This window comes from Myotis nattereri, assembly GCF_964212035.1.
Source record: "Myotis nattereri genome assembly, chromosome: 11".
Taxonomy (NCBI): domain Eukaryota; kingdom Metazoa; phylum Chordata; class Mammalia; order Chiroptera; family Vespertilionidae; genus Myotis; species Myotis nattereri.
The window spans coordinates 41,284,628-41,301,725 of NC_138086.1; the positions used below are offsets into that span (position 1 = coordinate 41,284,628).

Consider the following 17,098-nt stretch of genomic DNA (forward strand, 5'->3'; position numbering starts at 1 on the left):
TGCTCAAAGCAAAAACATGAAATTTATCCAGAAAACATTAGGCATGCACCCTAGAGCCAGAAAGGGAATTTGGATCTACTGAAGTAAACCATGCGCTACACACACACACACACACACACACACACACACACACATACACACCCTAGGTCTGTCTCCTTAGAGACCAGGGCATTCCTTCTAGTGTGGATCACTGCTTTCCATGGTGACAGCAGAAAAATGAATTCCTTCTTAAATGATCCATTTATAGAAATCCTCAAGTCACACTGTGAAGGTGTTTATTTTTTTTCTAAAATGCCAGTCTTGTTGGTTGCGGGCACATCCCCGGTAGGGGGCATGCAGGAGGCAGCTGATGGATGCCTCTCTCTCATCAATGTTTCTAACTCTCTATCCCTCTCCCTTCCTCTCTGTAAAAAATCAATAAAAATATATTTAAAATACCAGTCTTGCATTTCATACCTAATTATTCATTTAATGAGCAATTGCTGGAATGCTTACTGAAATGTGCCTCTTAGTGTGCTAAATATTAGGATGAATAAGACATAGTTTTGGCCTTCAAGACAACTACATCAGTATGTGACAATGACTATCTATATATATAAAAGCCAAGCAACTGGAACGCCAGAATGACCGGTCACTATGATGTGCACTGCAGCTGGCCAACTGGCCCATCAGAGGGTGGCCCCTCCCCCTGGCTGGCTCAGCCCCGAATTTCTGCCCCCACCCCAATCGGGGGCAGGGCCAGCTGGCCTGCAACCTCAGCCCCCCACTGGCCTGGCCCAATGGGCCTCCGTCAGGGCGGGCTGGCTGGACCCCACCCATACACAAATTCATGCACAGGACCTCTAGTAATAGATAAACTCATTTAGTGTTTATGGGAGCACCATGAATAAATATACAGAATAGACTGGGGGATCCAAGAGTCAGAGTAGAGTAAGATAGACCGTAGTTAAAAACATGAGTTCTGGAGCCATGCAGACCTGGGTTTGGTTCTGAAACTTTCACTAACTAGTCACATGACTCAGTCTCTTTCATGCTCAGTTCCCTCATCTGTCAAATGTCAATGAGCACCCACTTTATTGGGCTAAATTAAATGAGATGATGTGCATAAAGCACAAGAGCAGATACACAGCTCTACTGAAATCGATGCATCTGTAGTAGTAACCATAAAGATAATTTATGATTATTTCCTTATACGATTATAAGAAGGAACTATTGAGGAGGTGTACAGTAGACTAGAACAAGGGCATTTATTATTCAATAAAAGAAGGTGCATATATGCCAAATGCCTCAATGCCCAGCAGATGTCTGCAGCCTTTGTCACTTTCCAGGAGCACCTAGAATTCCAGAAACTAAATACAACAATTAGCAATAAAAGGAAGGCCCGGTCCAGCAATGCCGCTGCTGTGGGTCCACTTCCTGGCATGTAGATGTACGCTGTTGGTTAGTAAATTTCCCTTCTGGGCACCGAGTCCCTATCTCACTGATCAGAACTCTAAACTGGGCAAAGAAATCTTCGGTTATCCCCCTGCCATCACACAATAACCCCTGAGCATCTGTCTCGGACTTCCTGATTGTAAGATACATTCGCTTGTAAATTGTACCCCTGCCAAGCCCGCTCCAACAGCTCTAGCTACTCCACGGGAAAGAGCACTTTACTTTACATGGCAATTATCACAGCCAGGGATACTTGATGCCATTTGCTGAATTCATTGGATGAAAATAAAGCAGAAAGTAAGAGCTGTCATTGTATGTCTTCATGCATGTGTGGGAAACAGTACATCTAAGGGGGGGATTCGTTTTCCACCTTCTCCCTTTGTTCCTGAAACAAAGTTTTTGCAATTGTTTTCCTTCTCAAATCACACATTATCAAGAGAAGCTTCAAAAAAAGAAAAAAAAAAAGGACTTTACATTTATTCCAATTGCTACCTTAAAAATATTCCTGCTGATTGCTTGTGCTTCAAAAGTTACTGTATAGCGTTTTCAAGGACAATCATACACCTTAAAGGCAACAAAGAAATGTGCCTGGGATCATTTTGGAACTGTGTGAAGAAAAGTATTGAAAACTGACCACTGTAGCAGCAACAATCAGAGATGGAGAAACTGAGCTGAAGCTACGGCCAGGCTGCCCAGCAGTCCTCAGGGCACAAACATATCACAATAGCCATGATCAGCAACCAGAGAATGGACTGGCTGCAAAAACCACACTTTCTGCAGTGCAATTACTCAGAGGCATTTCATCCAAAATGTGTAATGTTCTAACCCCTGAAGGCCAAAATCACAAACCATCTCCACCCCCTCCCCAAGCTGTGTCATTAGTTTTGAAGTGGAAAGCACTTCCTACAATCAAAACAGTCAAAAACAAAGCAAACAAAACAAAAATCCTTTTCACTCCACACTCCAAAGAAGGTTCTCTGAAATCAAAGTAAAGTGGGACTAGAAGGTAGCTATGTAAGGATGGCATCTGCTCAATTCTAGGTGAACCTGGACCCGAGAAAGAATCCTTGTTGGCCTGGAATATATTCTTCCCACCCTTCCAAAAATGATCTGTTCCCAGGTGACCATATTCAATGTCACTAACTAGAACAAAGGCTTCATCTTCTAAAATATGTCTGCAGACTTTTACAAAATTAACCCTGTGAGCAAGCACTCACAGGATTTAAATGCATACCCCAAGTCTCTGTAATCCATAATCATACCTTTTTCTGTGGGCAAATTTTGATGTGGAAAAGGTATCTGGCTCCTAACATCCAGAAAGAGTATAAATATTGTGGAGAACAAGATTGGGTAATCAAAACCCAAACATCAAATGATTTTTGCCTAAAAATAGCTATGAGTTTGGCTTGTCATGAATGGAATAGACCAATCCTGCACCTACAGCATAGCAGGGTACAATCTGACTTCCAGGAGGGGCTCAATCCTGGTGCCTAGGTGGAGAGGCGAGATGGTACCTTGTCTCCAAGTCATTATTTTTAAATAGATAATAGAATGACTACCTGAAATTGGGTTTTTACAGATGAATTCAGCAGGTAGTATGTATTGGGTACCTTATATAAGCAGACAATTTATATCACTTCCAAAAACTTTTTTTTCTATAAGAAATCAGTCTTTATCTTTATTTTTTGTTTATAATTTTATTTTATATTAAATTAAAATAAATAAATAAATATATTATTTATTTTATATTTAATTAAATCTTTATTGTTGAAAGTATTACATATGCCTCCCCTTTTCACCATTGACGCTTTCTAGCCTACCCTCCCCCCTCCACAGGCCTTCACCACCTTACTGTCTGTGTCCATGGGTTATGCATAAATGCATACAAGTTCTTTGATTGATCTCTTCCCACCCACCCACCCTCCACACCTTCCCTCTGAGATTTTGCAGTCTATGTCTCTGTATCTACTTTAGAACTTACAATAGCTAAGATCTGGAAATAGCCCAAGTGCCCATCAGTAGATGAGTGGATAAAAAAGCTGTGGTACATTTACACCATGGAATACTATGCAACAGTAAAACAAGAAGTATCTCTTACCCTTTGAGACAGTATAAAGGGACCTGAAGAGTATTATTCTAAGCGAAATAAGTCAGTCAGAGAAAGACATCTCACTCATATGTGGAATATAATGAACAAAATAAATTGATGGACCAAACATTTTCTAGTTTTCTGATGACAGCTTTGAAGTGCTAACCTGAGGTTCCTGTAAAGAATTATGACCATATTTATAGCACCATAATAATAGTCTATTACCTTATTTATATATATAAAAGCCTAAGTGACCAGCTAACCATTCGACCATCTGACCAGTAACTATGACACACACTGACCACCAGGGGGCAGATGCTCAATGAAGGACTGGAAACCACAGGCATGGAAACATTGGAACAGACTGATGAATCTAAGAGGGAACAGGGGAGGGGAAAGGGCAGGAAGAGATTAACCAAAGATCTTATATGCACACAAGAGGCCTGGTGCACGGATTCGTGCACCAGTGGGGTCCCTCAGCCTGGCCTGTGCCCTCTCGCAATCCAGGACCCCTTGGGGGATGTTGGAGAGCCAATTTCGGCCCAATCCCCTCAGGACAGGCCAAGGGACCCTCTCCAGTGCATAAAGATTATGATTATAAGAATCTTAGCAACTTATCAGCTGATGTTTGCAGAGGTTCTTTGCTTTCTGCCTCAGAGTCATCTTTTTCTGATTCCTTTATTCCTTCCTCCAGCACACATTTCTTAGTGTCAGGCACAAATCTCTGATATCAAATATTTTATAGGGTTCTCCGAGATAAAGAACAGAGATAGGAAAGCATGCTTGTGCTCCTCCAGACCAGAACAAGCTTCCCAAAGCACATGCTTACAGCCTTTCAGGATCTCCCCCTTCAACATCCCTGAAAGCCTGCCTTTTGGCAAAAATGTCCCTAAAGGCGCAGGTCAGTGCCACAGTTTCTTTCTTCCTTATTTTCAAAAGTATGTCCTGTAGACAAAGTCCAACACTTCTTCACTACCTTTAGCTTTTTACAAGTGTGTGTGTGTGTGTGTGTGTGTGTGTGTGTGTGTGTGTGTGTGTTGATACACAACTCTAGCAGATGTAATTAGGCAAAATTGTGGGTGGGGCTCAGTTAATTCATTAGCATTTTGGCAAACAGGGCAATATTACAGATAATATACCCCATGGTAAGAGGCTGAATAAAGAGCAAAGGCTTTTTTTAAAAACTAGGAAGAAATAGATTATGTCACACATTTAGATGGTTTTAAGCTATTTTAGACAAGTGAAGTCTGCCATCTAAAAAACTCCTATGTGTCATATAATAATGATTTGAACAGACCTACGCCATTTAATCAAGGCTCAGAAAACCAGCTGGCTGTCAACACCGTGGCTACACAATGGTGGACACATTCACTCCATCATTTATTCATGAGTTCATTCATTTCACACACATTCATTGACTACCTACCAGCAGGCAGACACTTTAATAATCAAGCCAAGCATTCTGGAGCACTTTCTATGTGGTAGACACTGCGCTTCCTACTCTCAATTTAATTCTCCCTGTAATCCTATGGGTCGCTGATCAAAAATAAGTGAAGTGACCAGTGAGTGATAAAACTGAGATTGCGGCACAGGCAGGCAGGCAGAACCGGGGGACAGTGGTGCATGACACAGCGCAGTCCTCCTGGAACTCTTGGTCTAGACAGGGTACCAGAGCAAATAAACAACGTATTGAGGGTGACTCATACTCTGCTAGATAGAGGTGCACTCACAGGCTCTGGGGCCCCAGAAGAGAGTTCATTTCTAGTCAAGCATCGCTTGTTTGCTTGCATTCTCCCCAAAACAATTTCTTAATTTATTCCCTCTCTCCTCATTTGAAAAAGAAAATAAGATTTAAAGATCTATCATTTTCTTTTTAACTAGTGTGATATTTTCCTCTCTCCTTTGATATTTGTGCAGTAAGTATACATGGCTTAAAACAACTGCTTTTTGAGAACCTGTTTTTAAGCAGTGGGAATTCAAATACATCATCAAGTGGGTTTGCCAGCTCCAGGAGGGAGCGGCCAAACCAGGACTCCCGCCAACCATGCCTGTCGTGCACTAAAGGCCCAGGGTCGCCTATGTTTGCCTATGTTTTACAAAATGAAGAAATTCAAATTTTCTCTCAATATGTTAAGAAATAACACGAAATCAGATGTTTTGAAAACACAGTGGAGGAAAAATAAAACATACTTCTCAGGCTGAATTTAGCCTATCGACCCCTGGTTGCAATTACTGTTTAAAGGGGGATAAGGTTTGTTTTCTGCCTTTGAGGAGCTCACAACATCATGAGAAAAAGATAGTAACGGGAGAGGGACGCAGAAAAAAATGACAGTGTGAGACAAAGACGAAAAGTGCCAAAGAAAAGGAACATTGTATATGGGATCACAGAGGGGACTTACCCTTTCAGCTGAGACACAGCCAAGGGCAAAGATGCAATCTTTATTCGGGTTTTACAGGAACTGCAGAAGGAAAGGGCATATGAAGCCCGGGGAACCATGTGAGTTAGGCACAAGAGCAGTGGTTCTCAACCTTCTGGCCCTTTAAATACAGTTCCTCATGTTGTGACCCAACCATAAAATTATTGTCGTTGCTACTTCATAACTGTAATGTTGCTACTGTTATGAATTGTAATGTAAATCTCTGATATGCAGGATGGTCATAGGCAACCCCTGTGAAAGGGTCGTTCGACCGCCAAAGGGGTCGCGACCCACAGGTTGAGAACTGCCGCACAAGAGGGAAAGTGCAGGTCGCATATGGCACAGAGGAAGGGGGCAGTCAGGTTTCCTTGTGGATTGTGAAGGGATGGAGTGAAAGGCATGAGTGGGGAGATGGACCAGATTACCCAGGACTTTGAAATTCATGAAGATACAGTGCCTGTAGCACGGAGCTCCACGATCCACCAGTGCAGGAGATATAGGGCATCCTTAAATAAAGTAAATAAATTAAAACAAAATTTGATTGTCTAAAACCTGGGGAAAGCTATATGCCAGTGATGGCGAACCTTTTGAGCTCGGCATGTCAGCATTTTGAAAAACCCTAACTTAACTCTGGTGCTGTGTCACATACAGAAAATTTTTGATATTTGCAACCGTAGTAAAACAAAGATGTATATTTCTGATATTTATTTTATAAATTTAAATGCCATTTAACAAAGAAAAATCAACCAAAAAATGAGTGTCATAGGTTCACCATCACTGCTATATGCCCTACCAATCTCTGGATGATTCTCAAGGCGATTCACAAATTAGATGCTCTAAGAACTAACCCTACATCCTGAAATCTGTTTTGGTTTGTTAATCCAGTTTATTACTGGACCAAAGAACTTTTTCTTTATTAGAACATTTATTTCTAACCTAAAAAGAACAAACAAAAATTGTCAGTGTTGCCGGATGTAACAGGAGAACCACTTGGGCCTTCATGCAATGAGGTGACGGTGACTGTGATGACAAAGACATTTAAGAGGAATGTGAACCGGGAAAAGGGGCGCGAGCCTGGGCACAGGGAATCAGCCAGGAGGCTGTCACAGTAGTCCATGGTGGTGCTGATGGCCCCTCATTAATTAGTATTCCTTGTAGGTCAGACCTCACCTGAGGTGATGCTCGTATTGTACATTCTGCCATGAGAACCAGAGTTAGGGTAAAAGCAGCAACTGATACCTAGTTTGGGGGCAAAGACAGATCAGCCAGTATTCTCAATCCTTCTCCCATCTCTCAGCTTCCTCTAACTTTTTTCCATTCTCTTTTTTCTTCTCTACACCTGCCTTTGCCCTGTAACTCCAAGTTGAAAGAAAACAAACGTTTGGAATGTCATTGCTATCATTAAATCATTCTTTCAAAAAAACTGAGATTTATTTCCCTTTCTTTGTTGCTCCCTGTTATTTTCTTTCAAATATGTTATAAGCTAGAACTAATAGAAAAAGTAAGTTGTTAGCTCTGTATGGGGTTTTAGGGCTTTGGGATGGAATTAAGTGCCAAATCCTACTTTCTCCTTTTTTTTTTTTTTTTTCTCCTGGGTTGCAAACATGTAAGAGTCAAGAGTCAAAAGAAAACTAATTTCAATTCTTGTTAATAAGTGAGCAAGTGCCTGATCTCACCCCTACCCCAGCCTTCTCCCCAGTACAAACCTTCTCTGATACTAACGCTAGAATACTGGGCAAAGACCACAGACCAAAAAGGCGTGGGTTCCCACAACCCCTGCCTAATAGCTAAGGCCTTAGAGCAGATTCCAAGCCTAAGTATCCACACAGCCCATACCACCTGTATGAGCAGGGAGTGGCAGGGCTTCCTTCCCCACCTGCTGCAGGTGGAGCGGAGAGGGTGAGAGCAGCTAGGCAAGTGCCCCTCAGTCTGCACCACCTGGAGACTGAAGTGCAAAGGGGGCATGAAGGTGGCCAAGTTGGTCCTGAGAAGTTGGGCCCTCTGTCAGTCTACAGAAGGTAGAAGAGCATCTGCCTATTCTCTTAAGTACGGTGACACTGACAATTAGAGAAAAATAGTCCAGTCAGTGAATGTTAAACTTCGCCAACCAGAGCTGCAAATTCTCCGCTGTGGAAGAGAAAAACAAAATGGGAAAGGATGGCAACTAAGAAGCAGAAATTCCCTTTCCTTGAGGCTAACACTAAACCTCAAAGGATAACATTTTAGGAAAGCTGCACACACCTTCTGCCCAAAATTCTTTCTCCAGAGATATCAAATACTATCATCACTAATTTATCTGTGACGGCCTTTCATAGTATCCCTTGACTAGGCTCTCCTTCGATATGAATATCCCTGAAAGCAGTAATATAAACAGAATGTAGTACTTTGATAGGAATTGGTTTTGCTTAGGACTTCATAGGAAGCTTAGGTATTAGGAACAAGAAAGGATGCTGAGAAAAAAGGGGGAGAGAAAAGGAGTGGAAGAGCCCCAAGGTTCTTCTATCTACTTCATAACACACCTGCTTGAATGCTGATATGCAAATGCCACAATTTTCTCCACTGATTTCAAGGATGACTTTGATTGAAGTCTTAGGTATTAGCAATGCCCTATCCCCTGATTTTTCAGTAAAAATGCCGTACAGGAATTTAAGCAAGAAAATTATACATATATGTATAAATTTATAAAATGTAATATTAATTTGGTGATAGAACCCTAACATATTCCTTAAGCATAACAACTATATATTATATAAGTGCATATTATATAATATTTAATGTTAATATACATTATGTGTAACTTATTCATATAATATATTTTAAATATTTAATATACTATATAATATATAAATATATACATATACTATATTGTCTATAATTAATGTATGTTGTATAACTAATACATGTTACATATTACATGTAATATATAAGAATATATTATGTAATTATATATAACTGTTGTTCTTAAGGGATATGTTAAGGTTTTATCACCAAGTTAATTTTTTCTACCTTATTAATTTAAACACGATTGGAGAAGAGTGGAAATAAGAATCATATGAGCTAAAATGATTTCTGAGGTTGATGAATTTCCAGGAATATTTTCTAAGAGGCAACAAAATAACCAGATTTATGATACCCTTAACACTGTTATTTTTTGAATAATTCAGATTAGAAACTTTGGCACAAATTGAGGAGAAAAATGTAAAGCTGTTACTTGGAATTTTATTGCCTTAATTATTTCCAGTGGAAAAGAAACTCTTTCAGGAAATGGGGTTTGGAATTTTTTAACAATGTGTAGATGTGTTTGATCACCTGACAAGGTCCCTTAAAATCTTGTGGTTCAATAAAGCAGCCCCTCTCTGTGAAGACAGGAGACCATGCCGTGCTACAGTGGCTCATGACAACCTGACAATAGACCTGCATGCAGGGTGGAGAAGTAATTTACTTCCCTTCTAGTCTCTGTACATGATACTACACAGAGTCAAACGCACGTCCATGCACACGTAAGGCAAGAGAATAGAAATTAATTTGCTTCACTCATAGAATTTCAGCCACTGCATGCTAAGCTGCTGTACTTATTTCTGGAAAGTTCATCTTTGAGGCTGAATAGAATTCCTGTTGTTCTGCTTTTTATATAAAGTAGTATATTGTTTGCTTAAAAATGGAAAGCTCATTTTATTAAGTATTTTTGTTCCTGTGATTCTGTTCTTTGGAACATGAATTCCGCTGCCATTTTTCAAATGCATTTCTGAATACTTTGCACTGCTGAGTTACTAGCCCTTCTCTGACAGGGATTTTCTCAGTCATTTTCACCTCTGTCCACATCACAGTTCACTCTGCTGCAGCATTTGGATCCATAGCACAGCAGGTGAAGCGATGTAAGGGCAGAACAATGGGAAACACACACCTTCTTTTCTTTTAAGACAGGGATATGCACTTCTACCCAGCTTCATCTTGACAAGTCTTTCTCCCTCCGCCCCCCACCCTGCTTTTTAAAAAAGTGTATGCTCTACTACTCAACAGAGTCACATTTAAAACATGAGGACAGATTAAATTTGTCCTCAGAATGTACAACTTCTTTTCACAAAATTGAAAACCGTTGGTGAGGGTTGCAGTCACCGTATTCTCAGGCGCTTGGGTTTGCACACATTAAACAGGAGAAAAATCCCACCGAGACCCCACTGAATGCTCCCCACAAACGGCTATTCTTGTTGTGAGTCTGTTCTAAAATGATGCACAGTAGGGCCTCCATATCCACGAGTTTCACATCTTGACTCAACAACCATCAGATTCAAAATATTTAGAAAAAAAAATCCCAGAAAGTTCCAAAAACCAAAACTTTAAATTTGCCGGGTGCCGAGGCACTACACTGAATCCACATGAATGAAGTGATGTGTAAATATACTCTGTGGTAGTCTACCTGCAAATATCGGTCACATGCAAATGTTACCCATTTTACATAAGGGACCTGAGCATCTGCGGATTTGAGTGTCCTTTGGGGTCTTGGAACTAATTAATCCCCCGCTGATATCGAGGGACGACTGTATGACATGACACCTACCCCAGCTACACACAAGAAATCGCTTCTTTCCTAGAATGTGACTGATAGTAAGGAGACATCCAGCTGAGTTGACTGACTTTTCAGAAATGAATAAAAGGAAAGCCTTGGGGACCTGTGTGAAATGGAGCCCGTGGTAGAGGTGGAGGTAGAGTGGGGCCAGGGTTCAGTAAAGGTGTTGATGAATGTGAAAAAGTGAGGGTTTTGAAAGAGAATATTGAAGGGAGTATGTAAGCTGGAAATGACTGTAGGGAGGGGAAAAAAAACTCGGTAATAGTAACCTCAGTATGATAACACCATAAAGAATCAATCTGGCATGGGTGTTTTCAATTTACTAAGAGGTTTGAGATTACCAAAATATTTCTAGAAATTTAAGTATTTCTAGAAATATTTCTCAATCTTGGCACTAGTGACACGTTGGGCTGCATGACTGTTGTGAGGGTGTGCTCTGTGCGTTGTAGAATGGTTAGCAGCAGCCCAGGCCTCTACCCACTAGATGCCAGTGGAGGTCCCCACCCTGAGTCATGACAACCAACAATGTCTCTATACATTTCCACATGTTATTGAGGGGGGTAGAAGCACCCATAGCTGGAACCACTGGCCTAGACCAATGGTTTTTAACGTGGGCTGCATAGTAAGAAAGTAAACTATCAAAGTACAAGTACGGAGGCCCATTTCCTAAGCCTGATATTTAATTGGTCTTTGGTATAACTGTTTCCGGCATGTTTTCTATATTCCTGAGATGATGCCATTCAGTTTCTGAAGTATTATAATCCCTTTAGAAAACAATTAGGGAATACCTACTATGTGCCCAGCATCCTTAAATGATGAGAGCACAAAGATGAATGAGACGTTGTCCTTGGCCTAGAGAAGCTTAGGATCTAGTGAAGAGATGGACACATAGCAGATACTTTTCTGATATATTAAAGGGCACAAGGTTTGAGCCAGCACTACAGTTCCACCTAAATGTCTGAAATTCCAAGGCAGCAACATTAAAGTAGTAAGGCAACTGGACTCGCATGCATAGCAGTTTTACTACTGTGTACATGTGCACACATACATGCACTCGTATACACACACACAACAGAAAGGCATCTGTTATCTATGATAGGAATAGTCATAGCAGCAGATAGGAGATGCTCTCAGTGCCTCTCCCAAAGCCCCCTAGCTCTCACTGTTCTCATACATGCCACTGACTCTCTGCTAGGGAGCTTTCTCTGGCCACAGGCGTGTGCTCTGCCTGTACCTAGAGCAAGCCAGAAATGCCATGGCATTACCACCCTGAAGCAGCCATCAGCCGATGACAAATAAGAGTTGTCCCATTCAGCCCTGACCAGTTTGGCTCAGTGGATAGAGCACTGGTCTGCGGGCTCAAGGGTCCCAGGTTCGATTCCGGTAGGGCGCATGTGCCTTGGTTGCGGGCACATACCCAGTGGGGAATGTGCAGGAGGCGGCTGATTGATGTTTCTCTCTCATCGATGTTTCTGGCTTTCTGTCCCTCTCCCTTCCTCTCTGTAAAAAGTCGATAAAATATATATTTTTTTTAAAAAAAAGAGTTGTCCCATCCAAGCTAGTGAGTAAGATGGGGTATTATGTCCCAACTCCCATTCTATGCCATCTTCCCAAATACCCCAGTGAGAATAAGACCCACGTGTGCTCTTCGATGCACTCTATATTGGATTCCCTCTCCTGTCTATATCTTACTTCTTCACTCCCCTGTAAAATCCCAAATCAACTTCTTGAACTCAATTCTATGTATTTGGATTTGCTTCTGGATAACCCAGCTAAAGACACAGCATTATTCATAAAGGCTACAGACTTAAAGAAAGAAAAAAACACACAAATGTCCATGATAGAAACATGGCTAAAAAAAATTGTGGCACATCCATATAATAAAATACTATGCATCAATAAAAATGAACCAATTATAGCGTCTCATCACTACTGGAGTGAATCTTGCCAAAATAAATAATACATGCTTTATGATTACATTAATATAAAGTTTAATATCAGGCAAAATGTGCTGGAATTTAAAAAGGTAAGGTGGTGGTTATCTTTGGGAAGGGAGGTAGATAGGGGCAGGAACAACGGCAATGTTCCATTGCTTAATATCCATAATGTTACATGGGAATGTTCAGCTGGTGATAATTCACTTATTTTTACCCTTTTCTGTATATGTATTTCAATTAAATGTTTTTTAAAATCTAAACATTCATCATGGAGGATGTGAGAAAAGCGGATGAGGTAACAGGGAGGGCAGGAGCTGGGGAAGAGAGGACAGAAAAAGATGTGATAGTAGCATTAGCTCACATTAGGGAGGCTCCCTAACCAAAGATTCAGTCGCCACCATGAGACTTCCAGCTAAAATCAATAAAATAAGCAGAGGAGGGCCCTGGGCCTTCTCCTTGCGCTGAGAGGTGGAGGGGATCAGAATCTCTGTAACTTTTTCTCACTGCTATTTTGTCTGTCCCTTGCCTCCACATTCATCATTGTAAGAGTAAACTGTTCCTTTCTGAGCTGCCTTGAGTATTGAAAATTTCAGGAACAAAATGTAGAATCTACATAGGAAAACAAATAAAATGTATAATGATGCATTACAAGTGTTAGCCATGCGAACTTTTCAGAACTAAAGAAAGTTCTTTTCAAAGTCATGACATTGTTCTTAGAAAGCCTCTTCCAATGGCTCTTCTCAAACATTCACGGAGCACCTTTGGTACTTAATGAGCATTTTGCACAGGTAGGATGGAGCATCAGAGGCATCTAGGTGGTCCTTTGCCACAGCAGCTATGCTCTGCTGGTAAATAACTGTGGAAATGCATCAGCAATTTTGTTCCTAATTGATAGGTAAATTAATTACCGATAGCCAAGGCGTCATTCTTATTCTTTCCCAACTCCCCGCTGCCTGATGCTTGTAAAAGATTTTGTTTGCTCTAGTCAAAGGATTTTGATGTCTTTACCTCTTGACCTCTAAAAGATCTTTCAAGGGGGATGCCATTTTCTGTCTTCTCATCCATGTCTTCATTCCAGTTCATCAAATTAGTTCACAGAAACCTCCGTGGGGGCCTGGTTGTAAAATGTAAAGCCGGAGCCACGTTGCTGTCAGTAGCTCTTGCAATCTTCATTAGTATTTATGAACGTGGACCCAGGCAGTGGCCGTTATGTTCCCATTACTGGAAGCCTCTTCAGAGTCCCATTATTGTCTTACCTTAATTGGACTTCTGTCTGAGAGGAAAAAAATAAAGAGCCGATTTAATTTTCTCGTGCCATTGACCTGTGATATTTGTAAGGCCTAGACTCGCCTCATCTCTACCAAGTGGGCCCTAGGCGGACTGGTCATCTTGATATTAAACTTCTCAAATAAATTCATTTGAGACCGGGGTCAGATAATAGATAATAAGCTAAACTGAGAGGTCATCTTCCTGACTTAAAAGGCTCCTTCTGTACAGTAGGGACCTGATTGTGAGGAACTAGTATAGCGAGAGGCTTGAAATTCAATTTTGGAGGGGTTCTTTTTTTTGGGGGGGGGGGGCGTGGAGGGGGACCTACCATCTTACTAGTTCTTTCTTCTCCCTTTAGTTTGGCTTTTTCATGCTGTTGCAACAACAAAAGATGAAGGAATCTGTTTTCCATCTCAAATGATTCTTGCTCCGTTGATGAGATTCAACTGGAGAAACGGGAAACTCCCCCGAGTTTCCTCACTCTAGAGAACTATGCAACGATCTCCAGAGAACCATGTCATAGCTCAGTGGACTGTCACTATTTCCCACATGAGCCATTTGACTGAGAGGTAGCTCATGATTTGGGAAGGTGACAGGCTCCATCCCTTAGGCCAGGGATGGCGAACCTATGACATACGTGTCAGAGGTGACACACGAACTCATTTTTTTGGTTGATTTTTCTTTGTTAAATGGCATTTAAATATATAAAATAAATATCAAAAATATAAGTCTTTGTTTTACTAGGTTGCAAATATCAAAAAATTTCTATATGTGACACGGCACCAGAGTCAAGTTAGAGATGTTCAAAATGCTGACACGCCAAGCTCAAAAGGTTCGCCATCACTGTCCTAGGCCTTCAAGCTTCTCTGTCCCTTGAAGGGACTCCAGCAGCACCTGAGAAAGAGCTTGGTTTTCTCTCTCCTGCCCCTCACTACCCCAGCCAGGCATATTCGGAATAACCATTCAGAAACAGGATTAGCCTCACATGTGGACGTTTGACAGACATGGTTTACCTCTTCTTCTGGCTCTCCTTTCATTGTTTCTCATTCTAGTACAGACACAGCAACCGTTTATCCCAAGCTGAAGATCAGGGCACTTCCGCTGACAACGGATCTTTTAGAATTTATAATGCACTTTTTTGAAGTATTACTTGAATGTGTTTTATGTATTTAAATGATTTAGACACTAGACCATACCTTAATACATATTTAGCAAAACAAATTTAGTTAAAGGTAAATTTATATTTAAAAAAACTCTACCAAAAGTACTATTTGTTCATCACCCACTTATCAAGCACTTATTATATTTGCAGCGGTCTCATTTTAATAATTTACTTTGCAAATTCTTCTGCCTGACCTTGCACTTTTTAAAATTTTATAATTTTTTTTTTACTTTTAACAAAATAATACATGTACGTAATTTTTACATGAATTTAGTAAGTTTATAAGAAAGAGTAACAGTCTCTTGCTTCATCTTTTCTTAGGCCAAGTCCATCATCTTTGAATCTTTTGATAATTTCCTCCCTCTATTTCCTCTTTCTCTTTTTCTGAAACTGCTGCTGTTGAATGTTCAAATTTCACAAAATATTCACTAATTTTTCTGCTTTATTTTTATTTTACATCTTATAATTGATGATATTAGATGATTTCAAGAAAAGATTTGTAAAAGGAAAGTTTTACATCTGTAATGTTTGTTATTAATTATCTCACAAGCCAACAATCTGACCAGTAACCCTCACCAGCTCAGAGCACAAAAAACAGTCCGTTTTTCTCACCTATTAAACATATTGCTTTCAAGAAACTTACATTCCAGAACAGCTGTGAAAATAGTGAAATATTTAAATTAAAGATAGAAAACATTTCTTTTAGAAATATTTTCCTGAAAATCTAATAACATCAACTGAACACTGGTGGAGATTGATTGTGTAGAGTAAAATAATAACACATCTGAAGTTCTAGTATACTTGATGTAAAGTGCATTAAAATATTTGACATTTTACTTATTTGTAACATATGGAAGGAGTTTATAAAATTTTAAATAAAATTTTTCTAAGCGTAGACTAAACAAATTTAGTGTTATGTGATATAAGAATTCTGATATTGATTCTTACTCCTGAAAATACAGTAACAATGTTTCAACTCCTTTGTTCACTTGTCCTAACATATATTAAACCATAGTGGGAAACTATGATAGTTGCAAAAAGGTCACCCTGCCTTGGAACTAGATCAAGAGAAACAGCATATAACATAGACAATTTAAATCATGCAATTTAATATTGCAAGTGTCATAGATCAGTGGAAATGATCAATCTATTGAGTATTTTATATTTCTTTATAATTTTCACTTATAATTTACAAATTAAGGAACAGAGTGGAAAAGTTAATTTGCCTAAGGACTTATGACTATTAAAAGACATAGACGAGAATCGCATATACTTTTTCTAAATCAAAACCCATGTACTCATCCACTATATCATTCTGTCTTACTATGAACAAAGATACATGTGTTTGGTTTGGTGAAAGTGGCAGAAAGCTAGATGAAGGTTAATCAAGTCAAGTGGCAGGTGATATTACAAGATCACTAATAGAAAAAAGTCATAATAAGTGAGGAATAAATTTGGTATAAGGGACTACAGTGACTAACAGACTTTATATATGGTATGAAATGTTCTTGTAAACCACCTAGCCAGCCCCCAAAGGGCACCTATAGGTCCTCAGCAGGAAAGGGCTATCTGGTAACATTTGAAATTTTATTTCATTAAGGAATAAAGGGGTGCTTTTCCTCCATAAAATAACTTCCCCCAAGAACAATAAGATGTTTCCCACTGGGTGAACCAACGTGAGCCTCAGAAATGGTGGACAGAGCTCAGGGAGGAGACAACAAACATAGCAAATCCCTGCAGTGTCAGAAATCAGTGTCCTCCAAATTCCACTTTCTTGTGTCATAGTAGGGTTGTAATTGGGCACACTAGCTAAACCACATTCACAAGCCTCTCTTGAAGTTGGGTGTGGCCCTGTAACTAATTTCTAATCAATAATTTAAGAAATTGGTATAACTGCTTCCCACTCTCCTTTCCCACTGATGAAGACAAGGCTCTAGAAATTGGCGCAGCCCCCACATATAAGGAGCCTGGGTCCTTGAATCACGGAGTGGAGAGACACCCATTAATGAAGACCGTAGACTGCTGCATGAGGAAGAAATAAAATGCCATTGTGTTTGAGCCATTAAACTATTTTGGGTCTATTTTTTAATATGGGTAAGCCCAATTCGACTAAGACAAATTGGTCTATGCATCATTCAGACATAAGCAACATTCTTCTACATCTGAGGAAACAGCAAAGTTTGGCTGTTCGAAATAATATGTACACAGTAGTTCAGAGCAGGT

General features: G+C 40.0%; 1 protein-coding gene across 1 annotated transcript in view; it reads left to right on the forward strand.

Moving 5' to 3' along the window:
- GRM3 (glutamate metabotropic receptor 3) overlaps positions 1 to 17,098 on the forward strand; it is a 193,269-nt gene that overhangs the window by 149,923 nt on the left and 26,248 nt on the right. The window lies entirely within an intron of this gene.